Below are 24,581 nucleotides of genomic sequence, written 5' to 3' on the forward strand. Positions count from 1 at the left end.
AGAGTGTAAGAGGAGCCGGGAGTTTGAAAGAGTTTAAGAGGAGCCAGGAGTTTGAAAGAGTGTGAGAGGAGCTAGGAGTTTGAAAGAGTGCGAGAGGAGCCAGGAGTTTTAAAGAGTGTCAGAGGAACCAGGAGTTTGAAAGAGTGTCAGAGGAGCCAGGAGTTTGAAAGAGTGTCAGAGGAGCCAGGAGTTTGGAAGAGTTTAAGAGGAGCCAGGAGTTTGAAAGAGTGTCAGAGGAGCCGGGAGTTTGAAAGAGTGTCAGAGGAGCCAGGAGTTTGGAAGAGTGTCAGAGAAACCAGGAGTTTGAAAGAGTGTCAGAGGAGCCGGGAGTTTGAAAGAGTGTCAGAGGAACCAGGAGTTTGAAAGAGTGTCAGAGGAACCAGGAGTTTGAAAGAGTGTGAGAGGAGCCAGGTGTTTGAAAGAGTGTCAGAGGAAACAGGAGTTTGAAAGAGTGTCAGAGGAGCCAGGAGTTTGAAAGAGTGTAAGAGGAGCCGGGAGTTTGAAAGAGTGTCAGAGGAGCTGGGAGTTAGAAAGAGTGTCACAGGAACCAGGAGTTTGAAAGAGTGTGAGAGGAGCCAAGAGTTTGAAAGAGTGTGAGAGGAGCCAGGAGTCTGAAAGAGTGTGAGAGGAGCCAGGAGTTTGAAAGAGTGTGAGAGGAGCCAGGAGTTTGAAAGAGTGTGAGAGGAGCCAGGAGTTTGAAAGAGTGTCAGAGGAGCCAGGAGTTTGAAAGAGTGTCAGAGGAGCAAGAAGTTTGAAATAGTGTGAGAGGAGCCAGGAGTTTGAAAGAGTGTGAGAGGAGCCAGGAGTTTGAAAGAGTGTCAGAGGAGCCGGGAGTTTGAAAGAGTGTCAGAGGAGCCAGGAGTTTGAAAGCGTGTGAGAGGAGCCGGGAGTTTGAAAGAGTGTCAGAGGAACCAGGAGTTTGAAAGAGTGTCAGAGGAGCCGGGAGTTTGAAAGAGTGTCAGAGGAACCAGGAGTTTGAAAGAGTGTCAGAGGAACCAGGAGTTTGAAATAGTGTGAGAGGAGCCAGGAGTTTGAAAGAGTGTGAGAGGAGCCAGGAGTTTGAAAGAGTGTCAGAGGAGGCGGGAGTTTGAAAGAGTGTCAGAGGAGCCAGGAGTTTGAAAGAGTGTGAGAGGAGCCGCGAGTTTGAAAGAGTGTCAGAGGAACCAGGAGTTTGAAAGAGTGTCAGAGGAGCCGGGAGTTTGAAAGAGTGTGAGAGAAGCCAGGAGTTTGAAAGAGTGTCAGAGGAACCAGGAGTTTGAAAGAGTGTCAGAGGAGCCGGGAGTTTGAAAGAGTGTCAGAGGAGCCATGAGTTTGAAAGAGTGTAAAAGGAACCAGGAGTTTGAAAGAGTGTCAGAGGAACCAGGAGTTTGAAAGAGTGTCAGAGGAGCCAGGAGTTTGAAAGAGTGTGAGAGGAGCCAGGAGTTTGAAAGAGTGTAAGAGGAGCCAGGAGTTTGAAAGAGTGTGAGAGGAGTTTGAAAGAGTGTCAGAGGAGCCAGGAGTTTGAAAGAGTGACAGAGGAGCCGGGAGTTTGAAAGAGTGTCAGAGGAACCAGGAGTTTGAAAGAGTGTGAGAGGAGCCGGGAGTTTGAAAGAGTGTCAGAGGAGCCAGGAGTTTGAAAGAGTGTCAGAGGAGCCGGGAGTTTGAAAGAGTGTCAGAGGAGCCAGAAGTTTGTAATAGTGTGAGAGGAGCCAGGAGTTTGAAAGAGTGTGAGAGGAGCCAGGAGTTTGAAAGAGTGTCAGAGGAGCCGGGAGTTTGAAAGAGTGTCAGAGGAGCCAGGAGTTTGAAAGAGTGTGAGAGGAGCCGGGAGTTTGAAAGAGTGTCAGAGGAACCAGGAGTTTGAAAGAGTGTCAGAGGAGCCAGGAGTTTGAAAGAGTGTCAGAGGAACCAGGAGTTTGAAAGAGTGTGAGAGGAGCAAGGAGTTTGAAAGAGTGTCAGAGGAACCAGGAGTTTCAAAGAGTGTGAGAGTAACCAGGTGTTTGAAAGAGTGCCAGAGGAGCCAGGAATTTGAAAGAGTGTCAGAGGAGCCAGGAGTTTGAAAGAGTGTCAGAGGAACCAGGAGTTTGAAATGGTGTCAGAGGAGCCGGGAGTTTGAAAGAGTGTCAGAGGAACCAGGAGTTTGAAAGAGTGTCAGAGGAGCCAGGAATTTGAAAGAGTGTCAGAGGAACCAGGAGTTTGAAAGAATGTCAGAGGAACCAGGAGTTTGAAAGAGTGTGAGAGGAGCCAGGAGTTTGAAAGAGTGTGAGAGGAACAAGAAGTTTGAAAGAGTGTCAGAGGAGCCAGGAGTTTGAAAGAGTTTAAGAGGAGCCAGGAGTTTGAAAGAGTGTCAGAGGAGCCGGGAGTTTGAAAGAGTGTCAGAGGAGCCAGGAGTTTGGAAGAGTGTCAGAGAAACCAGGAGTTTGAAAGAGTGTCAGAGGAGCCGGGAGTTTGAAAGAGTGTCAGAGGAACCAGGAGTTTGAAAGAGTGTCAGAGGAACCAGGAGTTTGAAAGAGTGTGAGAGGAGCCAGGTGTTTGAAAGAGTGTCAGAGGAAACAGGAGTTTGAAAGAGTGTCAGAGGAGCCAGGAGTTTGATAGAGTGTAAGAGGAGCCGGGAGTTTGAAAGAGTGTCAGAGGAGCTGGGAGTTTGAAAGAGTGTCAGAGGAACCAGGAGTTTGAAAGAGTGTGAGAGGAGCCAGGAGTTTGAAAGAGTGTGAGAGGAGCCAGGAGTCTGAAAGAGTGTGAGAGGAGCCAGGAGTTTGAAAGAGTGTCAGAGGAACCAGGAGATTGAAAGAGTGTGAGAGGAGCCAGGAGTTTGAAAGAGTGTGAGAGGAGCCAGGAGTTTGAAAGAGTGTCAGAGGAGCCAGGAGTTTGAAAGAGTGTCAGAGGAGCCAGGAGTTTGAAAGAGTGTCAGAGGAGCCAGGAATTTGAAAGAGTGTCAGAGGAACCAGGAGTTTGAAAGAATGTCAGAGGAACCAGGAGTTTGAAAGAGTGTGAGAGGAGCCAGGAGTTTGAAAGAGTGCGAGAGGAACAAGAAGTTTGAAAGAGTTTCAGAGGAGCCAGGAGTTTGAAAGAGTTTAAGAGGAGCCAGGAGTTTGAAAGAGTGTCAGAGGAGCCGGGTGTTTGAAAGAGTGTCAGAGGACCCAGGAGTTTGGAAGAGTGTCAGAGAAACCAGGAGTTCGAAAGAGTGTCAGAGGAGCCGGGAGTTTGAAAGAGTGTCAGAGGAACCAGGAGTTTGAAAGAGTGTGAGAGGAGCCAGGAGTTTGAAAGAGTGCGAGAGGAGCCAGGAGTTTGAAAGAGTGTCAGAGGAACCAGGAGTTTGAAAGAGTGTCAGAGGAGACAGGAGTTTGAAAGAGTGTAAGAGGAGCCGGGAGTTTGAAAGAGTGTCAGAGGAGCTGGGAGTTTGAAAGAGTGTCAGAGGAACCAGCAGTTTGAAAGAGTGTCAGAGGAACCAGGAGTTTGAAAGAGTGTCAGAGGAGCCAGGAGTTTGAAAGAGTGTGAGAGGAGCCAGGAGTTGGAAAGAGTGTGAGAGGAGCCAGGAGTTTGAAAGAGTGTCAGAGGAGCCAGGAGTTTGTAAGAGTGTCAGAGGAGCCAGGAGTTTGAAAGAGTGTCAGAGGAACCAGGAATTTGAAAGAGTGTCAGAGGAGACGGGAGTTTGAAAGAGTGTGAGAGGAGCCAGGAGTTTGAAAGAGTGTCAGAGGAGCCGGGAGTTTGAAAGAGTGTCAGAGGAACCAGGAGTTTGAAAGAGTGTCAGAGGAACCAGGAGTTTGAAAGAGTGTGAGAGGAGCCAGGAGTTTGAAAGACTGTCAGAGGAGCCAGGAGTTTGAAAGAGTGTGAGAGGAGCCAGGAGTTTGAAAGAGTGTGAGAGGAGCTAGGAGTTTGAAAGAGTGCGAGAGGAGCCAGGAGTTTGAAAGAGTGTCAGAGGAACCAGGAGTTTGAAAGAGTGTCAGAGGAGCCAGGAGTTTGAAAGAGTGTGAGAGGAGCCGGGAGTTTGAAAGAGTGCGAGAGGAGCCAGGAGTTTGAAAGAGTGTAAGAGGAGCCGGGAGTTTGAAAGAGTTTAAGAGGAGCCAGGAGTTTGAAAGAGTGTGAGAGGAGCTAGGAGTTTGAAAGAGTGCGAGAGGAGCCAGGAGTTTGAAAGAGTGTCAGAGGAACCAGGAGTTTGAAAGAGTGTCAGAGGAGCCAGGAGTTTGAAAGAGTGTCAGAGGAGCCGGGAGTTTGAAAGAGTGTCAGAGGAGCCAGGAGTTTGGAAGAGTGTCAGAGAAACCAGGAGTTTGAAAGAGTGTCAGAGGAGCCGGGAGTTTGAAAGAGTGTCAGAGGAACCAGGAGTTTGAAAGAGTGTCAGAGGAACCAGGAGTTTGAAAGAGTGTGAGAGGAGCCAGGTGTTTGAAAGAGTGTCAGAGGAAACAGGAGTTTGAAAGAGTGTCAGAGGAGCCAGGAGTTTGAAAGAGTGTAAGAGGAGCCGGGAGTTTGAAAGAGTGTCAGAGGAGCTGGGAGTTAGAAAGAGTGTCAGAGGAACCAGGAGTTTGAAAGAGTGTGAGAGGAGCCAGGAGTTTGAAAGAGTGTGAGAGGAGCCAGGAGTCTGAAAGAGTGTGAGAGGAGCCAGGAGTTTGAAAGAGTGTGAGAGGAGCCAGGAGTTTGAAAGAGTGTGAGAGGAGCCAGGAGTTTGAAAGAGTGTCAGAGGAGCCAGGAGTTTGAAAGAGTGTCAGAGGAGCCAGAAGTTTGAAATAGTGTGAGAGGAGCCAGGAGTTTGAAAGAGTGTGAGAGGAGCCAGGAGTTTGAAAGAGTGTCAGAGGAGCCGGGAGTTTGAAAGAGTGTCAGAGGAGCCAGGAGTTTGAAAGAGTGTGAGAGGAGCCGGGAGTTTGAAAGAGTGTCAGAGGAACCAGGAGTTTGAAAGAGTGTCAGAGGAGCCGGGAGTTTGAAAGAGTGTCAGAGGAACCAGGAGTTTGAAAGAGTGTCAGAGGAACCAGGAGTTTGAAATAGTGTGAGAGGAGCCATGAGTTTGAAAGAGTGTGAGAGGAGCCAGGAGTTTGAAAGAGTGTCAGAGGAGGCGGGAGTTTGAAAGAGTGTCAGAGGAGCCAGGAGTTTGAAAGAGTGTGAGAGGAGCCGGGAGTTTGAAAGAGTGTCAGAGGAACCAGGAGTTTGAAAGAGTGTCAGAGGAGCCGGGAGTTTGAAAGAGTGTGAGAGAAGCCAGGAGTTTGAAAGAGTGTCAGAGGAACCAGGAGTTTGAAAGAGTGTCAGAGGAGCCGGGAGTTTGAAAGAGTGTCAGAGGAGCCAGGAGTTTGAAAGAGTGTAAAAGGAACCAGGAGTTTGAAAGAGTGTCAGAGGAACCAGGAGTTTGAAAGAGTGTCAGAGGAGCCAGGAGTTTGAAAGAGTGTGAGAGGAGCCAGGAGTTTGAAAGAGTGTAAGAGGAGCCAGGAGTTTGAAAGAGTGTGAGAGGAGCTGGGATTTTGAAAGAGTGTCAGAGGAGCCAGGAGTTTAAAAGAGTGTGAGAGGAGTTTGAAAGAGTGTCAGAGGAGCCAGGAGTTTGAAAGAGTGTCAGAGGAGCCGGGAGTTTGAAAGAGTGTCAGAGGAACCAGGAGTTTGAAAGAGTGTGAGAGGAGCCGGGAGTTTGAAAGAGTGTCAGAGGAGCCAGGAGTTTGAAAGAGTGTCAGAGGAGCCGGGAGTTTGAAAGAGTGTCAGAGGAGCCAGAAGTTTGTAATAGTGTGAGAGGAGCCAGGAGTTTGAAAGAGTGTGAGAGGAGCCAGGAGTTTGAAAGAGTGTCAGAGGAGCCGGGAGTTTGAAAGAGTGTCAGAGGAGCCAGGAGTTTGAAAGAGTGTGAGAGGAGCCGGGAGTTTGAAAGAGTGTCAGAGGAACCAGGAGTTTGAAAGAGTGTCAGAGGAGCCAGGAGTTTGAAAGAGTGTCAGAGGAACCAGGAGTTTGAAAGAGTGTGAGAGGAGCAAGGAGTTTGAAAGAGTGTCAGAGGAACCAGGAGTTTCAAAGAGTGTGAGAGGAACCAGGTGTTTGAAAGAGTGTCAGAGGAGCCAGGAGTTTGAAAAAGTGTCAGAGGAGCCAGGAGTTTGAAAGAGTGTCAGAGGAGCCAGGAGTTTGAAAGAGTGTCAGAGGAGAAGGGAGTTTGAAAGAGTGTCAGAGGAACCAGGAGTTTGAAAGAATGTCAGAGGAACCAGGAGTTTGAAAGAGTGTGAGAGGAGCCAGGAGTTTGAAAGAGTGTGAGAGGAACAAGAAGTTTGAAAGAGTGTCAGAGGAGCCAGGAGTTTGAAAGAGTTTAAGAGGAGCCAGGAGTTTGAAAGAGTGTCAGAGGAGCCGGGAGTTTGAAAGAGTGTCAGTGGAGCCAGGAGTTTGGAAGAGTGTCAGAGAAACCAGGAGTTTGAAAGAGTGTCAGAGGAGCCGGGAGTTTGAAAGAGTGTCAGAGGAACCAGGAGTTTGAAAGAGTGTCAGAGGAACCAGGAGTTTGAAAGAGTGTGAGAGGAGCCAGGTGTTTGAAAGAGTGTCAGAGGAAACAGGAGTTTGAAAGAGTGTCAGAGGAGCCAGGAGTTTGATAGAGTGTAAGAGGAGCCGGGAGTTTGAAAGAGTGTCAGAGGAGCTGGGAGTTTGAAAGAGTGTCAGAGGAACCAGGAGTTTGAAAGAGTGTGAGAGGAGCCAGGAGTTTGAAAGTGTGTGAGAGGAGCCAGGAGTCTGAAAGAGTGTGAGAGGAGCCAGGAGTTTGAAAGAGTGTCAGAGGAACCAGGAGTTTGAAAGAGTGTGAGAGGAGCCAGGAGTTTGAAAGAGTGTGAGAGGAGCCAGGAGTTTGAAAGAGTGTCAGAGGAGCCAGGAGTTTGAAAGAGTGTCAGAGGAGCCAGGAGTTTGAAAGAGTCTCAGAGGAGCCAGGAATTTGAAAGAGTGTCAGAGGAACCAGGAGTTTGAAAGAATGTCAGAGGAACCAGGAGTTTGAAAGAGTGTGAGAGGAGCCAGGAGTTTGAAAGAGTGTGAGAGGAACAAGAAGTTTGAAAGAGTTTCAGAGGAGCCAGGAGTTTGAAAGAGTTTAAGAGGAGCCAGGAGTTTGAAAGAGTGTCAGAGGAGCCGGGAGTTTGAAAGAGTGTCAGAGGACCCAGGAGTTTGGAAGAGTGTCAGAGAAACCAGGAGTTCGAAAGAGTGTCAGAGGAGCCGGGAGTTTGAAAGAGTGTCAGAGGAACCAGGAGTTTGAAAGAGTGTCAGAGGAACCAGGAGTTTGAAAGAGTGTGAGAGGAGCCAGGTGTTTGAAAGAGTGTCAGAAGAAACAGGAGTTTGAAAGAGTGTCAGAGGAGCCAGGAGTTTGAAAGAGTCTAAGAGGAGCCGGGAGTTTGATAGAGTGTCAGAGGAGCTGGGAGTTTGAAAGAGTGTCAGAGGAGCCAGGAGTTTGAAAGAGTGTGAGAGGAGCCAGGAGTTTGAAAGAGTGTGAGAGGAGCCAGGAGTTGGAAAGAGTGTGAGAGGAGCCAGGAGTTTGAAAGAGTGTCAGAGGAGCCAGGAGTTTGTAAGAGTGTCAGAGGAGCCAGGAGTTTGAAAGAGTGTCAGAGGAACCAGGAATTTGAAAGAGTGTCAGAGGAGACGGGAGTTTGAAAGAGTGTGAGAGGAGCCAGGATTTTGAAAGAGTGTCAGAGGAGCCGGGAGTTTGAAAGAGTGTCAGAGGAACCAGGAGTTTGAAAGAGTGTCAGAGGAACCAGGAGTTTGAAAGAGTGTGAGAGGAGCCAGGAGTTTGAAAGACTGTCAGAGGAGCCAGGAGTTTGAAAGAGTGTGAGAGGAGCCAGGAGTTTGAAAGAGTGTGAGAGGAGCTAGGAGTTTGAAAGAGTGCGAGAGGAGCCAGGAGTTTGAAAGAGTGTCAGAGGAACCAGGAGTTTGAAAGAGTGTCAGAGGAGCCAGGAGTTTGAAAGAGTGTAAGAGGAGCCGGGAGTTTGAAAGAGTTTAAGAGGAGCCAGGAGTTTGAAAGAGTGTGAGAGGAGCTAGGAGTTTGAAAGAGTGCGAGAGGAGCCAGGAGTTTGAAAGAGTGTCAGAGGAACCAGGAGTTTGAAAGAGTGTCAGAGGAGCCAGGAGTTTGAAAGAGTGTCAGTGGAGCCGGGAGTTTGAAAGAGTGTCAGAGGAGCCAGGAGTTTGGAAGAGTGTCAGAGAAACCAGGAGTTTGAAAGAGTGTCAGAGGAGCCGGGAGTTTGAAAGAGTGTCAGAGGAACCAGGAGTTTGAAAGAGTGTCAGAGGAACCAGGAGTTTGAAAGAGTGTGAGAGGAGCCAGGTGTTTGAAAGAGTGTCAGAGGAAACAGGAGTTTGAAAGAGTGTCAGAGGAGCCAGGAGTTTGATAGAGTGTAAGAGGAGCCGGGAGTTTGAAAGAGTGTCAGAGGAGCTGGGAGTTTGAAAGAGTGTCAGAGGAAACAGGAGTTTGAAAGAGTGTGAGAGGAGCCAGGAGTTTGAAAGTGTGTGAGAGGAGCCAGGAGTCTGAAAGAGTGTGAGAGGAGCCAGGAGTTTGAAAGAGTGTCAGAGGAACCAGGAGTTTGAAAGAGTGTGAGAGGAGCCAGGAGTTTGAAAGAGTGTGAGAGGAGCCAGGAGTTTGAAAGAGTGTCAGAGGAGCCAGGAGTTTGAAAGAGTGTCAGAGGAGCCAGGAGTTTGAAAGAGTCTCAGAGGAGCCAGGAATTTGAAAGAGTGTCAGAGGAACCAGGAGTTTGAAAGAATGTCAGAGGAACCAGGAGTTTGAAAGAGTGTGAGAGGAGCCAGGAGTTTGAAAGAGTGTGAGAGGAACAAGAAGTTTGAAAGAGTTTCAGAGGAGCCAGGAGTTTGAAAGAGTTTAAGAGGAGCCAGGAGTTTGAAAGAGTGTCAGAGGAGCCGGGAGTTTGAAAGAGTGTCAGAGGACCCAGGAGTTTGGAAGAGTGTCAGAGAAACCAGGAGTTCGAAAGAGTGTCAGAGGAGCCGGGAGTTTGAAAGAGTGTCAGAGGAACCAGGAATTTGAAAGAGTGTCAGAGGAACCAGGAGTTTGAAAGAGTGTGAGAGGAGCCAGGTGTTTGAAAGAGTGTCAGAAGAAACAGGAGTTTGAAAGAGTGTCAGAGGAGCCAGGAGTTTGAAAGAGTCTAAGAGGAGCCGGGAGTTTGATAGAGTGTCAGAGGAGCTGGGAGTTTGAAAGAGTGTCAGAGGAGCCAGGAGTTTGAAAGAGTGTGAGAGGAGCCAGGAGTTTGAAAGAGTGTGAGAGGAGCTAGGAGTTTGAAAGAGTGCGAGAGGAACCAGGAGTTTGAAAGAGTGTCAGAGGAACCAGGAGTTTGAAAGAGTGTCAGAGGAGCCAGGAGTTTGAAAGAGTGTAAGAGGAGCCGGGAGTTTGAAAGAGTTTAAGAGGAGCCAGGAGTTTGAAAGAGTGTGAGAGGAGCTAGGAGTTTGAAAGAGTGCGAGAGGAGCCAGGAGTTTGAAAGAGTGTCAGAGGAACCAGGAGTTTGAAAGAGTGTCAGAGGAGCCAGGAGTTTGAAAGAGTGTCAGAGGAACCAGGAGTTTGAAAGAGTGTGAGAGGAGCAAGGAGTTTGAAAGAGTGTCAGAGGAACCAGGAGTTTCAAAGAGTGTGAGAGGAACCAGGTGTTTGAAAGAGTGTCAGAGGAGCCAGGAGTTTGAAAGAGTGTCAGAGGAGCCAGGAGTTTGAAAGAGTGTCAGAGGAGCCAGGAGTTTGAAAGAGTGTCAGAGGAGAAGGGAGTTTCAAAGAGTGTCAGAGGAACCAGGAGTTTGAAAGAATGTCAGAGGAACCAGGAGTTTGAAAGAGTGTGAGAGGAGCCAGGAGTTTGAAAGAGTGTGAGAGGAACAAGAAGTTTGAAAGAGTGTCAGAGGAGCCAGGAGTTTGAAAGAGTTTAAGAGGAGCCAGGAGTTTGAAAGAGTGTCAGAGGAGCCGGGAGTTTGAAAGAGTGTCAGTGGAGCCAGGAGTTTGGAAGAGTGTCAGAGAAACCAGGAGTTTGAAAGAGTGTCAGAGGAGCCGGGAGTTTGAAAGAGTGTCAGAGGAACCAGGAGTTTGAAAGAGTGTCAGAGGAACCAGGAGTTTGAAAGAGTGTGAGAGGAGCCAGGTGTTTGAAAGAGTGTCAGAGGAAACAGGAGTTTGAAAGAGTGTCAGAGGAGCCAGGAGTTTGATAGAGTGTAAGAGGAGCCGGGAGTTTGAAAGAGTGTCAGAGGAGCTGGGAGTTTGAAAGAGTGTCAGAGGAACCAGGAGTTTGAAAGAGTGTGAGAGGAGCCAGGAGTTTGAAAGTGTGTGAGAGGAGCCAGGAGTCTGAAAGAGTGTGAGAGGAGCCAGGAGTTTGAAAGAGTGTCAGAGGAACCAGGAGTTTGAAAGAGTGTGAGAGGAGCCAGGAGTTTGAAAGAGTGTGAGAGGATCCAGGAGTTTGAAAGAGTGTCAGAGGAGCCAGGAGTTTGAAAGAGTGTCAGAGGAGCCAGGAGTTTGAAAGAGTCTCAGAGGGGCCAGGAATTTGAAAGAGTGTCAGAGGAACCAGGAGTTTGAAAGAATGTCAGAGGAACCAGGAGTTTGAAAGAGTGTGAGAGGAGCCAGGAGTTTGAAAGAGTGTGAGAGGAACAAGAAGTTTGAAAGAGTTTCAGAGGAGCCAGGAGTTTGAAAGAGTTTAAGAGGAGCCAGGAGTTTGGAAGAGTGTCAGAGGAGCCGGGAGTTTGAAAGAGTGTCAGAGGACCCAGGAGTTTGGAAGAGTGTCAGAGAAACCAGGAGTTCGAAAGAGTGTCAGAGGAGCCGGGAGTTTGAAAGAGTGTCAGAGGAACCAGGAGTTTGAAAGAGTGTCAGAGGAACCAGGAGTTTGAAAGAGTGTGAGAGGAGCCAGGTGTTTGAAAGAGTGTCAGAAGAAACAGGAGTTTGAAAGAGTGTCAGAGGAGCCAGGAGTTTGAAAGAGTCTAAGAGGAGCCGGGAGTTTGATAGAGTGTCAGAGGAGCTGGGAGTTTGAAAGAGTGTCAGAGGAGCCAGGAGTTTGAAAGAGTGTGAGAGGAGCCAGGAGTTTGAAAGAGTGTGAGAGGAGCTAGGAGTTTGAAAGAGTGCGAGAGGAACCAGGAGTTTGAAAGAGTGTCAGAGGAACCAGGAGTTTGAAAGAGTGTCAGAGGAGCCAGGAGTTTGAAAGAGTGTAAGAGGACCCGGGAGTTTGAAAGAGTTTAAGAGGAGCCAGGAGTTTGAAAGAGTGTGAGAGGAGCTAGGAGTTTGAAAGAGTGCGAGAGGAGCCAGGAGTTTGAAAGAGTGTCAGAGGAACCAGGAGTTTGAAAGAGTGTCAGAGGAGCCAGGAGTTTGAAAGAGTGTCAGAGGAGCCAGGAGTTTGGAAGAGTTTAAGAGGAGCCAGGAGTTTGAAAGAGTGTCAGAGGAGCCGGGAGTTTGAAAGAGTGTCAGAGGAGCCAGGAGTTTGGAAGAGTGTCAGAGAAACCAGGAGTTTGAAAGAGTGTCAGAGGAGCCGGGAGTTTGAAAGAGTGTCAGAGGAACCAGGAGTTTGAAAGTGTGTCAGAGGAACCAGGAGTTTGAAAGAGTGTGAGAGGAGCCAGGTGTTTGAAAGAGTGTCAGAGGAAACAGGAGTTTGAAAGAGTGTCAGAGGAGCCAGGAGTTTGAAAGAGTGTAAGAGGAGCCGGGAGTTTGAAAGAGTGTCAGAGGAGCTGGGAGTTTGAAAGAGTGTCAGAGGAACCAGGAGTTTGAAAGAGTGTGAGAGGAGCCAGCAGTTTGAAAGAGTGTGAGAGGAGCCAGGAGTCTGAAAGAGTGTGAGAGGAGCCAGGAGTTTGAAAGAGTGTGAGAGGAGCCAGGAGTTTGAAAGAGTGTGAGAGGAGCCAGGAGTTTGAAAGAGTGTCAGAGGAGCCAGGAGTTTGAAAGAGTGTCAGAGGAGCCAGAAGTTTGAAATAGTGTGAGAGGAGCCAGGAGTTTGAAAGAGTGTGAGTGGAGCCAGGAGTTTGAAAGAGTGTCAGAGGAGCCGGGAGTTTGAAAGAGTGTCAGAGGAGCCAGGAGTTTGAAAGAGTGTGAGAGGAGCCGGGAGTTTGAAAGAGTGTCGGAGGAACCAGGAGTTTGAAAGAGTGTCAGAGGAGCCGGGAGTTTGAAAGAGTGTCAGAGGAACCAGGAGTTTGAAAGTGTGTCAGAGGAACCAGGAGTTTGAAATAGTGTGAGAGGAGCCAGGAGTTTGAAAGAGTGTGAGAGGAGCCAGGAGTTTGAAAGAGTGTCAGAGGAGGCGGGAGTTTGAAAGAGTGTCAGAGGAGCCAGGAGTTTGAAAGAGTGTGAGAGGAGCCGGGAGTTTGAAAGAGTGTCAGAGGAACCAGGAGTTTGAAAGAGTGTCAGAGGAGCCGGGAGTTTGAAAGAGTGTGAGAGAAGCCAGGAGTTTGAAAGAGTGTCAGAGGAACCAGGAGTTTGAAAGAGTGTCAGAGGAGCCGGGAGTTTGAAAGAGTGTCAGAGGAGCCAGGAGTTTGAAAGAGTGTAAAAGGAACCAGGAGTTTGAAAGAGTGTCAGAGGAACCAGGAGTTTGAAAGAGTGTCAGAGGAGCCAGGAGTTTGAAAGAGTGTGAGAGGAGCCAGGAGTTTGAAAGAGTGTAAGAGGAGCCAGGAGTTTGAAAGAGTGTGAGAGGAGCTGGGATTTTGAAAGAGTGTCAGAGGAGCCAGGAGTTTAAAAGAGTGTGAGAGGAGTTTGAAAGAGTGTCAGAGGAGCCAGGAGTTTGAAAGAGTGTCAGAGGAGCCGGGAGTTTGAAAGAGTGTCAGAGGAACCAGGAGTTTGAAAGAGTGTGAGAGGAGCCGGGAGTTTGAAAGAGTGTCAGAGGAGCCAGGAGTTTGAAAGAGTGTCAGAGGAGCCGGGAGTTTGAAAGAGTGTCAGAGGAGCCAGAAGTTTGAAATAGTGTGAGAGGAGCCAGGAGTTTGAAAGAGTGTGAGAGGAGCCAGGAGTTTGAAAGAGTGTCAGAGGAGCCGGGAGTTTGAAAGAGTGTCAGAGGAGCCAGGAGTTTGAAAGAGTGTGAGAGGAGCCGGGAGTTTGAAAGAGTGTCAGAGGAACCAGGAGTTTGAAAGAGTGTCAGAGGAGCCAGGAGTTTGAAAGAGTGTCAGAAGAACCAGGAGTTTGAAAGAGTGTGAGAGGAGCAAGGAGTTTGAAAGAGTGTCAGAGGAGCCAGAAGTTTGAAATAGTGTGAGAGGAGCCAGGAGTTTGAAAGAGTGTGAGAGGAGCCAGGAGTTTGAAAGAGTGTCAGAGGAGCCGGGAGTTTGAAAGAGTGTCAGAGGAGCCAGGAGTTTGAAAGAGTGTGAGAGGAGCCGGGAGTTTGAAAGAGTGTCAGAGGAACCAGGAGTTTGAAAGAGTGTCAGAGGAGCCGGGAGTTTGAAAGAGTGTCAGAGGAACCAGGAGTTTGAAAGTGTGTCAGAGGAACCAGGAGTTTGAAATAGTGTGAGAGGAGCCAGGAGTTTGAAAGAGTGTGAGAGGAGCCAGGAGTTTGAAAGAGTGTCAGAGGAGGCGGGAGTTTGAAAGAGTGTCAGAGGAGCCAGGAGTTTGAAAGAGTGTGAGAGGAGCCGGGAGTTTGAAAGAGTGTCAGAGGAACCAGGAGTTTGAAAGAGTGTCAGAGGAGCCGGGAGTTTGAAAGAGTGTGAGAGAAGCCAGGAGTTTGAAAGAGTGTCAGAGGAACCAGGAGTTTGAAAGAGTGTCAGAGGAGCCGGGAGTTTGAAAGAGTGTCAGAGGAGCCAGGAGTTTGAAAGAGTGTAAAAGGAACCAGGAGTTTGAAAGAGTGTCAGAGGAACCAGGAGTTTGAAAGAGTGTCAGAGGAGCCAGGAGTTTGAAAGAGTGTGAGAGGAGCCAGGAGTTTGAAAGAGTGTAAGAGGAGCCAGGAGTTTGAAAGAGTGTGAGAGGAGCTGGGATTTTGAAAGAGTGTCAGAGGAGCCAGGAGTTTAAAAGAGTGTGAGAGGAGTTTGAAAGAGTGTCAGAGGAGCCAGGAGTTTGAAAGAGTGTCAGAGGAGCCGGGAGTTTGAAAGAGTGTCAGAGGAACCAGTAGTTTGAAAGAGTGTGAGAGGAGCCGGGAGTTCGAAAGAGTGTCAGAGGAGCCAGGAGTTTGAAAGAGTGTCAGAGGAGCCGGGAGTTTGAAAGAGTGTCAGAGGAGCCAGAAGTTTGAAATAGTGTGAGAGGAGCCAGGAGTTTGAAAGAGTGTGAGAGGAGCCAGGAGTTTGAAAGAGTGTCAGAGGAGCCGGGAGTTTGAAAGAGTGTCAGAGGAGCCAGGAGTTTGAAAGAGTGTGAGAGGAGCCGGGAGTTTGAAAGAGTGTCAGAGGAACCAGGAGTTTGAAAGAGTGTCAGAGGAGCCAGGAGTTTGAAAGAGTGTCAGAGGAACCAGGAGTTTGAAAGAGTGTGAGAGGAGCAAGGAGTTTGAAAGAGTGTCAGAGGAACCAGGAGTTTCAAAGAGTGTGAGAGGAACCAGGTGTTTGAAAGAGTGTCAGAGGAGCCAGGAGTTTGAAAGAGTGCCAGAGGAGCCAGGAGTTTGAAAGAGTGTCAGAGGAGCCAGGAGTTTGAAAGAGTGTCAGAGGAGCCGGGAGTTTGAAAGAGTGTCAGAGGAACCAGGAGTTTGAAAGAGTGTCAGAGGAGCCAGGAATTTCAAAGAGTGTCAGAGGAACCAGGAGTTTGAAAGAATGTCAGAGGAACCAGGAGTTTGAAAGAGTGTGAGAGGAGCCAGGAGTTTGAAAGAGTGTGAGAGGAACAAGAAGTTTGAAAGAGTGTCAGAGGAGCCAGGAGTTTGAAAGAGTTTAAGAGGAGCCAGGAGTTTGAAAGAGTGTCAGAGGAGCCGGGAGTTTGAAAGAGTGTCAGAGGAGCCAGGAGTTTGGAAGAGTGTCAGAGAAACCAGGAGTTTGAAAGAGTGTCAGAGGAGCCGGGAGTTTGAAAGAGTGTCAGAGGAACCAGGAGTTTGAAAGAGTGTCAGAGGAACCAGGAGTTTGAAAGAGTGTGAGAGGAGCCAGGAGTTTGAAAGAGTGTGAGAGGAACAAGAAGTTTGAAAGAGTGTCAGAGGAGCCAGGAGTTTGAAAGAGTTTAAGAGGAGCCAGGAGTTTGAAAGAGTGTCAGAGGAGCCGGGAGTTTGAAAGAGTGTCAGAGGAGCCAGGAGTTTGAAAGAGTGTAAAAGGAACCAGGAGTTTGAAAGAGTGTCAGAGGAACCAGGAGTTTGAAAGAGTGTCAGAGGAGCCAGGAGTTTGAAAGAGTGTGAGAGGAGCCAGGAGTTTGAAAGAGTGTAAGAGGAGCCAGGAGTTTGAAAGAGTGTGAGAGGAGCTGGGATTTTGAAAGAGTGTCAGAGGAGCCAGGAGTTTAAAAGAGTGTGAGAGGAGTTTGAAAGAGTGTCAGAGGAGCCAGGAGTTTGAAAGAGTGTCAGAGGAGCCGGGAGTTTGAAAGAGTGCCAGAGGAACCAGGAGTTTGAAAGAGTGTGAGAGGAGCCGGGAGTTTGAAAGAGTGTCAGAGGAGCCAGGAGTTTGAAAGAGTGTCAGAGGAGCCGGGAGTTTGAAAGAGTGTCAGAGGAGCCAGAAGTTTGAAATAGTGTGAGAGGAGCCAGGAGTTTGAAGGAGTGTGAGAGGAGCCAGGAGTTTGAAAGAGTGTCAGAGGAGCCGGGAGTTTGAAAGAGTGTCAGAGGAGCCAGGAGTTTGAAAGAGTGTGAGAGGAGCCGGGAGTTTGAAAGAGTGTCAGAGGAACCAGGAGTTTGAAAGAGTGTCAGAGGAGCCAGGAGTTTGAAAGAGTGTCAGAGGAACCAGGAGTTTGAAAGAGTGTGAGAGGAGCAAGGAGTTTGAAAGAGTGTCAGAGGAGCCAGAAGTTTGAAATAGTGTGAGAGGAGCCAGGAGTTTGAAAGAGTGTGAGAGGAGCCAGGAGTTTGAAAGAGTGTCAGAGGAGCCGGGAGTTTGAAAGAGTGTCAGAGGAGCCAGGAGTTTGAAAGAGTGTGAGAGGAGCCGGGAGTTTGAAAGAGTGTCAGGGGAACCAGGAGTTTGAAAGAGTGTCAGAGGAGCCAGGAGTTTGAAAGAGTGTCAGAGGAACCAGGAGTTTGAAAGTGTGTCAGAGGAACCAGGAGTTTGAAATAGTGTGAGAGGAGCCAGGAGTTTGAAAGAGTGTGAGAGGAGCCAGGAGTTTGAAAGAGTGTCAGAGGAGGCGGGAGTTTGAAAGAGTGTCAGAGGAGCCAGGAGTTTGAAAGAGTGTGAGAGGAGCCGGGAGTTTGAAAGAGTGTCTGAGGAACCAGGAGTTTGAAAGAGTGTCAGAGGAGCCGGGAGTTTGAAAGAGTGTGAGAGAAGCCAGGAGTTTGAAAGAGTGTCAGAGGAACCAGGAGTTTGAAAGAGTGTCAGAGGAGCCGGGAGTTTGAAAGAGTGTCAGAGGAGCTGGGAGTTTGAAAGAGTGTCAGAGGAACCAGGAGTTTGAAAGAGTGTGAGAGGAGCCAGGAGTTTGAAAGTGTGTGAAAGGAGCCAGGAGTCTGAAAGAGTGTGAGAGGAGCCAGGAGTTTGAAAGAGTGTCAGAGGAACCAGGAGTTTGAAAGAGTGTGAGAGGAGCCAGGAGTTTGAAAGAGTGTGAGAGGAGCCAGGAGTTTGAAAGAGTGTCAGAGGAGCCAGGAGTTTGAAAGAGTGTCAGAGGAGCCAGGAGTTTGAAAGAGTCTCAGAGGAGCCAGGAATTTGAAAGAGTGTCAGAGGAACCAGGAGTTTGAAAGAATGTCAGAGGAACCAGGAGTTTGAAAGAGTGTGAGAGGAGCCAGGAGTTTGAAAGAGTGTGAGAGGAACAAGAAGTTTGAAAGAGTTTCAGAGGAGCCAGGAATTTGAAAGAGTTTAAGAGGAGCCAGGAGTTTGAAAGAGTGTCAGAGGAGCCGGGAGTTTGAAAGAGTGTCAGAGGACCCAGGAGTTTGGAAGAGTGTCAGAGAAACCAGGAGTTCGAAAGAGTGTCAGAGGAGCCGGGAGTTTGAAAGAGTGTCAGAGGAACCAGGAGTTTGAAAGAGTGTCAGAGGAACCAGGAGTTTGAAAGAGTGTGCGAGGAGCCAGGTGTTTGAAAGAGTGTCAGAAGAAACAGGAGTTTGAAAGAGTGTCAGAGGAGCCAGGAGTTTGAAAGAGTCTAAGAGGAGCCGGGAGTTTGATGGAGTGTCAGAGGAGCTGGGAGTTTGAAAGAGTGTCAGAGGAGCCAGGAGTTTGAAAGAGTGTGAGAGGAGCCAGGAGTTTGAAAGAGTGTGAGAGGAGCTAGGAGTTTGAAAGAGTGCGAGAGGAACCAGGAGTTTGAAAGAGTGTCAGAGGAACCAGGAGTTTGAAAGAGTGTCAGAGGAGCCAGGAGTTTGAAAGAGTGTAAGAGGAGCCGGGAGTTTGAAAGAGTTTAAGAGGAGCCAGGAGTTTGAAAGAGTGTGAGAGGAGCTAGGAGTTTGAAAGAGTGCGAGAGGAGCCAGGAGTTTGAAAGAGTGTCAGAGGAACCAGGAGTTTGAAAGAGTGTCAGAGGAGCCAGGAGTTTGAAAGAGTGTCAGAGGAGCCAGGAGTTTGAAAGAGTGTCAGAGGAACCAGGAGTTTGAAAGAGTGTGAGAGGAGCAAGGAGTTTGAAAGAGTGTCAGAGGAGCCAGAAGTTTGAAATAGTGTGAGAGGAGCCAGGAGTTTGAAAGAGTGTCAGAGGAGCCGGGAGTTTGAAAGAGTGTCAGAGGAGCCAGGAGTTTGAAAGAGTGTGAGAGGAGCCGGGAGTTTGAAAGAGTGTCAGAGGAACCAGGAGTTTGAAAGAGTGTCAGAGGAGCCGGGAGTTTGAAAGAGTGTCAGAGGAACCAGGAGTTTGAAAGTGTGTCAGAGGAACCAGGAGTTTGAAATAATGTGAGAGGAGCCAGGAGTTTGAAAGAGTGTGAGAGGAGCCAGGAGTTTGAAAGAGTGTCAGAGGAGGCGGGAGTTTGAAAGAGTGTCAGAGGAGCCAGGAGTTTGAAAGAGTGTGAGAGGAGCCGGGAGTTTGAAAGAGTGTCAGAGGAACCAGGAGTTTGAAAGAGTGTCAGAGGAGCCGGGAGTTTGAAAGAGTGTGAGAGAAGCCAGGAGTTTGAAAGAGTGTCAGAGGAACCAGGAGTTTGAAAGAGTGTCAGAGGAGCCGGGAGTTTGAAAGAGTGTCAGAGGAGCCAGGAGTTTGAAAGAGTGTAAAAGGAACCAGGAGTTTGAAAGAGTGTCAGAGGAACCAGGAGTTTGAAAGAGTGTCAGAGGAGCCAGGAGTTTGAAAGAGTGTGAGAGGAGCCAGGAGTTTGAAAGAGTGTAAGAGGAGCCAGGAGTTTGAAAGAGTGTGAGAGGAGCTGGGATTTTGAAAGAGTGTCAGAGGAGCCAGGAGTTTAAAAGAGTGTGAGAGGAGTTTGAAAGAGTGTCAGAGGAGCCAGGAGTTTGAAAGAGTGTCAGAGGAGCCGGGAGTTTGAAAGAGTGTCAGAGGAACCAGGAGTTTGAAAGAGTGTGAGAGGAGCCGGGAGTTCGAAAGAGTGTCAGAGGAGCCAGGAGTTTGAAAGAGTGTCAGAGGAGCCGGGAGTTTGAAAGAGTGTCAGAGGAGCCAGAAGTTTGAAATAGTGTGAGAGGAGCCAGGAGTTTGAAAGAGTGTGAGAGGAGCCAGGAGTTTGAAAGAGTGTCAGAGGAGCCGGGAGTTTGAAAGAGTGTCAGAGGAGCCAGGAGTTTGAAAGAGTGTGAGAGGAGCCGGGAGTTTGAAAGAGTGTCAGAGGAACCAGGAGATTGAAAGAGTGTCAGAGGAGCCAGGAGTTTGAAAGAGTGTCAGAGGAACCAGGAGTTTGAAAGAGTGTGAGAGGAGCAAGGAGTTTGAAAGAGTGTCAGAGGAACCAGGAGTTTCAAAGAGTGTGAGAGGAACCAGGTGTTTGAAAGAGTGTCAGAGGAGCCAGGAGTTTGAAAGAGTGCCAGAGGAGCCAGGAGTTTGAAAGAGTGTCAGAGGAGCCAGGAGTTTGAAAGAGCGTCAGAGGAGCCGGGAGTTTGAAAGAGTGTCAGAGGAACCAGGAGTTTGAAAGAGTGTCAGAGGAGCCAGGAATTTCAAAGAGTGTCAGAGGAACCAGGAGTTTGAAAGAATGTCAGAGGAACCAGGAGTTTGAAAGAGTGTGAGAGGAGCCAGGAGTTTGAAAGAGTGTGAGAGGAACAAGAAGTTTGAAAGAGTGTCAGAGGAGCCAGGAGTTTGAAAGAGTTTAAGAGGAGCCAGGAGTTTGAAAGAGTGTCAGAGGAGCCGGGAGTTTGAAAGAGTGTCAGAGGAGCCAGGAGTTTGGAAGAGTGTCAGAGAAACCAGGAGTTTGAAAGAGTGTCAGAGGAGCCGGGAGTTTGAAAGAGTGTCAGAGGAACCAGGAGTTTGAAAGAGTGTCACAGGAACCAGGAGATTGAAAGAGTGTGAGAGGAGCCAGGAGTTTGAAAGAGTGTGAGAGGAACAAGAAGTTTGAAAGAGTGTCAGAGGAGCCAGGAGTTTGAAAGAGTTTAAGAGGAGCCAGGAGTTTGAAAGAGTGTCAGAGGAGCCGGGAGTTTGAAAGAGTGTCAGAGGAGCCAGGAGTTTGAAAGAGTGTAAAAGGAACCAGGAGTTTGAAAGAGTGTCAGAGGAACCAGGAGTTTGAAAGAGTGTCAGAGGAGCCAGGAGTTTGAAAGAGTGTGAGAGGAGCCAGGAGTTTGAAAGAGTGTAAGAGGAGCCAGGAGTTTGAAAGAGTGTGAGAGGAGCTGGGATTTTGAAAGAGTGTCAGAGGAGCCAGGAGTTTAAAAGAGTGTGAGAGGAGTTTGAAAGAGTGTCAGAGGAGCCAGGAGTTTGAAAGAGTGTCAGAGGAGCCGGGAGTTTGAAAGAGTGTCAGAGGAACCAGGAGTTTGAAAGAGTGTGAGAGGAGCCGGGAGTTTGAAAGAGTGTCAGAGGAGCCAGGAGTTTGAAAGAGTGTCAGAGGAGCCGGGAGTTTGAAAGAGTGTCAGAGGAGCCAGAAGTTTGAAATAGTGTGAGAGGAGCCAGGAGTTTGAAAGAGTGTGAGAGGAGCCAGGAGTTTGAAAGAGTGTCAGAGGAGCCGGGAGTTTGAAAGAGTGTCAGAGGAGCCAGGAGTTTGAAAGAGTGTGAGAGGAGCCGGGAGTTTGAAAGAGTGTCAGAGGAACCAGGAGTTTGAAAGAGTGTCAGAGGAGCCAGGAGTTTGAAAGAGTGTCAGAGGAACCAGGAGTTTGAAAGAGTGTGAGAGGAGCAAGGAGTTTGAAAGAGTGTCAGAGGAGCCAGAAGTTTGAAATAGTGTGAGAGGAGCCAGGAGTTTGAAAGAGTGTGAGAGGTGCCAGGAGTTTGAAAGAGTGTCAGAGGAGCCGGGAGTTTGAAAGAGTGTCAGAGGAGCCAGGAGTTTGAAAGAGTGTGAGAGGAGCCGGGAGTTTGAAAGAGTGTCAGGGGAACCAGGAGTTTGAAAGAGTGTCAGAGGAGCCAGGAGTTTGAAAGAGTGTCAGAGGAACCAGGAGTTTGAAAGTGTGTCAGAGGAACCAGGAGTTTGAAATAGTGTGAGAGGAGCCAGGAGTTTGAAAGAGTGTGAGAGGAGCCAGGAGTTTGAAAGAGTGTCAGAGGAGGCGGGAGTTTGAAAGAGTGTCAGAGGAGCCAGGAGTTTGAAAGAGTGTGAGAGGAGCCGGGAGTTTGAAAGAGTGTCTGAGGAACCAGGAGTTTGAAAGAGTGTCAGAGGAGCCGGGAGTTTGAAAGAGTGTGAGAGAAGCCAGGAGTTTGAAAGAGTGTCAGAGGAACCAGGAGTTTGAAAGAGTGTCAGAGGAGCCGGGAGTTTGAAAGAGTGTCAGAGGAGCTGGGAGTTTGAAAGAGTGTCAGAGGAACCAGGTGTTTGAAAGAGTGTGAGAGGAGCCAGGAGTTTGAAAGTGTGTGAAAGGAGCCAGGAGTCTGAAAGAGTGTGAGAGGAGCCAGGAGTTTGAAAGAGTGTCAGAGGAACCAGGAGTTTGAAAGAGTGTGAGAGGAGCCAGGAGTTTGAAAGAGTGTGAGAGGAGCCAGGAGTTTGAAAGAGTGTCAGAGGAGCCAGGAGTTTGAAAGAGTGTCAGAGGAGCCAGGAGTTTGAAAGAGTCTCAGAGGAGCCAGGAATTTGAAAGAGTGTCAGAGGAACCAGGAGTTTGAAAGAATGTCAGAGGAACCAGGAGTTTGAAAGAGTGTGAGAGGAGCCAGGAGTTTGAAAGAGTGTGAGAGGAACAAGAAGTTTGAAAGAGTTTCAGAGGAGCCAGGAATTTGAAAGAGTTTAAGAGGAGCCAGGAGTTTGAAAGAGTGTCAGAGGAGCCGGGAGTTTGAAAGAGTGTCAGAGGACCCAGGAGTTTGGAAGAGTGTCAGAGAAACCAGGAGTTCGAAAGAGTGTCAGAGGAGCCGGGAGTTTGAAAGAGTGTCAGAGGAACCAGGAGTTTGAAAGAGTGTCAGAGGAACCAGGAGTTTGAAAGAGTGTGAGAGGAGCCAGGTGTTTGAAAGAGTGTCAGAAGAAACAGGAGTTTGAAAGAGTGTCAGAGGAGCCAGGAGTTTGAAAGAGTCTAAGAGGAGCCGGGAGTTTGATGGAGTGTCAGAGGAGCTGGGAGTTTGAAAGAGTGTCAGAGGAGCCAGGAGTTTGAAAGAGTGTGAGAGGAGCCAGGAGTTTGAAAGAGTGTGAGAGGAGCTAGGAGTTTGAAAGAGTGCGAGAGGAACCAGGAGTTTGAAAGAGTGTCAGAGGAACCAGGAGTTTGAAAGAGTGTCAGAGGAGCCAGGAGTTTGAAAGAGTGTAAGAGGAGCCGGGAGTTTGAAAGAGTTTAAGAGGAGCCAGGAGTTTGAAAGAGTGTGAGAGGAGCTAGGAGTTTGAAAGAGTGCGAGAGGAGCCAGGAGTTTGAAAGAGTGTCAGAGGAACCAGGAGTTTGAAAGAGTGTCAGAGGAGCCAGGAGTTTGAAAGAGTGTCAGAGGAGCCAGGAGTTTGGAAGAGTTTAAGAGGAGCCAGGAGTTTGAAAGAGTGTCAGAGGAGCCGGGAGTTTGAAAGAGTGTCAGAGGAGCCAGGAGTTTGGAAGAGTGTCAGAGAAACCAGGAGTTTGAAAGAGTGTCAGAGGAGCCGGGAGTTTGAAAGAGTGTCAGAGGAACCAGGAGTTTGAAAGAGTGTCAGAGGAACCAGGAGTTTGAAAGAGTGTGAGAGGAGCCAGGTGTTTGAAAGAGTGTCAGAGGAAACAGGAGTTTGAAAGAGTGTCAGAGGAGCCAGGAGTTTGAAAGAGTGTAAGAGGAGCCGGGAGTTTGAAAGAGTGTCAGAGGAACCAGAAGTTTGAAAGAGTGTCAGAGGAGCTGGGAGTTTGAAAGAGTGTCAGAGGAACCAGGAGTTTGAAAGAGTGTGAGAGGAGCCAGCAGTTTGAAAGAGTGTGAGAGGAGCCAGGAGTCTGAAAGAGTGTGAGAGGAGCCAGGAGTTTGAAAGAGTGTGAGAGGAGCCAGGAGTTTGAAAGAGTGTGAGAGGAGCCAGGAGTTTGAAAGAGTGTCAGAGGAGCCAGGAGTTTGAAAGAGTGTCAGAGGAGCCAGAAGTTTGAAATAGTGTGAGAGGAGCCAGGAGTTTGAAAGAGTGTGAGAGGAGCCAGGAGTTTGAAAGAGTGTCAGAGGAGCCGGGAGTTTGAAAGAGTGTCAGAGGAGCCAGGAGTTTGAAAGAGTGTGAGAGGAGCCGGGAGTTTGAAAGAGTGTCAGAGGAACCAGGAGTTTGAAAGAGTGTCAGAGGAGCCGGGAGTTTGAAAGAGTGTCAGAGGAACCAGGAGTTTGAAAGTGTGTCAGAGGAACCAGGAGATTGAAATAGTGTGAGAGGAGCCAGGAGTTTGAAAGAGTGTGAGAGGAGCCAGGAGTTTGAAAGAGTGTCAGAGGAGGCGGGAGTTTGAAAGAGTGTCAGAGGAGCCAGGAGTTTGAAAGAGTGTGAGAGGAGCCGGGAGTTTGAAAGAGTGTCAGAGGAACCAGGAGTTTGAAAGAGTGTCAGAGGAGCCGGGAGTTTGAAAGAGTGTGAGAGAAGCCAGGAGTTTGAAAGAGTGTCAGAGGAACCAGGAGTTTGAAAGAGTGTCAGAGGAGCCGGGAGTTTGAAAGAGTGTCAGAGGAGCCAGGAGTTTTAAAGAATGTAAAAGGAACCAGGAGTTTGAAAGAGTGTCAGAGGAACCAGGAGTTTGAAAGAGTGTCAGAGGAGCCAGGAGTTTGAAAGAGTGTGAGAGGAGCCAGGAGTTTGAAAGAGTGTAAGAGGAGCCAGGAGTTTGAAAGAGTGTGAGAGGAGCTGGGATTTTGAAAGAGTGTCAGAGGAGCCAGGAGTTTAAAAGAGTGTGAGAGGAGTTTGAAAGAGTGTCAGAGGAGCCAGGAGTTTGAAAGAGTGTCAGAGGAGCCGGGAGTTTGAAAGAGTGTCAGAGGAGCCAGAAGTTTGAAATAGTGTGAGAGGAGCCAGGAGTTTGAAAGAGTGTCAGAGGAGCCAGGAGTTTGAAAGAGTGTCAGAGGAGCCGGGAGTTTGAAAGAGTGTCAGAGGAGCCAGGAGTTTGAAAGAGTGTGAGAGGAGCCGGGAGTTTGAAAGAGTGTCAGAGGAACCAGGAGTTTGAAAGAGTGTCAGAGGAGCCAGGAGTTTGAAAGAGTGTCAGAGGAACCAGGAGTTTGAAAGAGTGTGAGAGGAGCAAGGAGTTTGAAAGAGTGTCAGAGGAGCCAGAAGTTTGAAATAGTGTGAGAGGAGCCAGGAGTTTGAAAGTGTGTGAGAGGAGCCAGGAGTTTGAAAGAGTGTCAGAGGAGCCGGGAGTTTGAAAGAGTGTCAGAGGAGCCAGGAGTTTGAAAGAGTGTGAGAGGAGCCGGGAGTTTGAAAGAGTGTCAGAGGAACCAGGAGTTTGAAAGAGTGTCAGAGGAGCCGGGAGTTTGAAAGAGTGTCAGAGGAACCAGGAGTTTGAAAGTGTGTCAGAGGAACCAGGAGTTTGAAATAGTGTGAGAGGAGCCAGGAGTTTGAAAGAGTGTGAGAGGAGCCAGGAGTTTGAAAGAGTGTCAGAGGAGGCGGGAGTTTGAAAGAGTGTCAGAGGAGCCAGGAGTTTGAAAGAGTGTGAGAGGAGCCGGGAGTTTGAAAGAGTGTCAGAGGAACCAGGAGTTTGAAAGAGTGTCAGAGGAGCCGGGAGTTTGAAAGAGTGTGAGAGAAGCCAGGAGTTTGAAAGAGTGTCAGAGGAACCAGGAGTTTGAAAGAGTGTCAGAGGAGCCGGGAGTTTGAAAGAGTGTCTGAGGAGCCAGGAGTTTGAAAGAGTGTAAAAGGAACCAGGAGTTTGAAAGAGTGTCAGAGGAACCAGGAGTTTGAAAGAGTGTCAGAGGAGCCAGGAGTTTGAAAGAGTGTGAGAGGAGCCAGGAGTTTGAAAGAGTGTAAGTGGAGCCAGGAGTTTGAAAGAGTGTGAGAGGAGCTGGGATTTTGAAAGAGTGTCAGAGGAGCCAGGAGTTTAAAAGAGTGTGAGAGGAGTTTGAAAGAGTGTCAGAGGAGCCAGGAGTTTGAAAGAGTGTCAGAGGAGCCGGGAGTTTGAAAGAGTGTCAGAGGAACCAGGAGTTTGAAAGAGTGTGAGAGGAGCCGGGAGTTTGAAAGAGTGTCAGAGGAGCCAGGAGTTTGAAAGAGTGTCAGAGGAGCCGGGAGTTTGAAAGAGTGTCAGAGGAGCCAGAAGTTTGAAATAGTGTGAGAGGAGCCAGGAGTTTGAAAGAGTGTGAGAGGAGCCAGGAGTTTGAAAGAGTGTCAGAGGAGCCGGGAGTTTGAAAGAGTGTCAGAGGAGCCAGGAGTTTGAAAGAG

Source organism: Scyliorhinus torazame, chromosome 17, assembly GCF_047496885.1.
Source record: "Scyliorhinus torazame isolate Kashiwa2021f chromosome 17, sScyTor2.1, whole genome shotgun sequence".
Taxonomy (NCBI): domain Eukaryota; kingdom Metazoa; phylum Chordata; class Chondrichthyes; order Carcharhiniformes; family Scyliorhinidae; genus Scyliorhinus; species Scyliorhinus torazame.